We start from the raw sequence: 1,125 nt of genomic DNA, 5'->3' as shown, positions 1-1,125 counted from the left end.
TACAGTAGTGTGTCTCGCATTATATTTTGAAAATAGTATGCTGAATGTGTGTGTGTATGTATGTGTGTATATATAGATAGATAGTGAATTATTACATCTATTTTATAATAAAAGAAAAAAAAAAGAAAAAAGGATACATTCAATATTTTTCATTAAAAACATAGTATACATATAGGCATTTTCATATACATAATTAAAATTGTAATAAAACCTGTAATAAAAAAAGAAGAAAAATGGAAGAAAATCATTATTCATGTAAGCTAAACCCTTTTGGCTATTCAAAAAGGGACCAAATCTAAAAGTACCAAAACGTCCTGTTACCAAATAAAAAAAGTCAGTCGAGGAAAGAAAACTGCTTCAAGCCATTTCACGGGGTCTCATGAACCTAAAATGGAAGTTAATTAATTTTTAGGCAATGGATTTAGCAAATAGCCTATAGATGCTTATGATGTTTACATGTTTATTAAGGAGAGATTTTATGGCATGATGCACTATTTTACAAAATCAAAAGTAGGCCTATGTACTTTCCCGTGAATAGTGAAGTATACTTTTAGTGCATAGTGTGTGAAATGGGACACATCCGTTCACATTTCATTGATGTGTGTAACAGTAGTTCCCTCTGCTGGTCACAGGATCATAAACTATAAGATCAAAACGAGAATCATCTCAACATTGTCAGCATTTTTTTTTTTTTTTTAACTATTGACGATATAGTCTTTTATAGTTGCCTATTAATTTTAGAAACTCCTATTATATCAAACCATCTGGTACCAAACTAACTAGCACAGGTTTTCAGTCTTTTAGATGCCATCGACCCCCTAATAGGATCTTCCTAGTGCGACGGACCACCGTCCTACAATTTAAAAGGCTGTGCAAATGAATATTATGAATATGCATATAATATTTTTTGGAAAATATTCTATTTTGTTACGTTTTTCTACTACTATGTGCTGTACAGATGTATTATTTATTTATTCATTAATCGATTTATTTATTTTAATCAGTTTTTTTTATTTATTTAATTACATTTATTTAATTAGTTTAGTTGCATTTATTTATTTTATTTTGTTTTATTTTTACATTTTTACACTGTTTTGTCGAATTTTTGACAGACCTCCTTGTGGG

The sequence above is a fragment of the Ctenopharyngodon idella genome, chromosome 15 (genome assembly GCF_019924925.1).
Source record: "Ctenopharyngodon idella isolate HZGC_01 chromosome 15, HZGC01, whole genome shotgun sequence".
In the NCBI taxonomy this organism is placed as follows: Eukaryota; Metazoa; Chordata; class Actinopteri; order Cypriniformes; family Xenocyprididae; genus Ctenopharyngodon; species Ctenopharyngodon idella.
The sequence above is the reverse complement of the archived record's forward strand: the minus strand, read 5'-3'. Positions refer to the sequence as shown.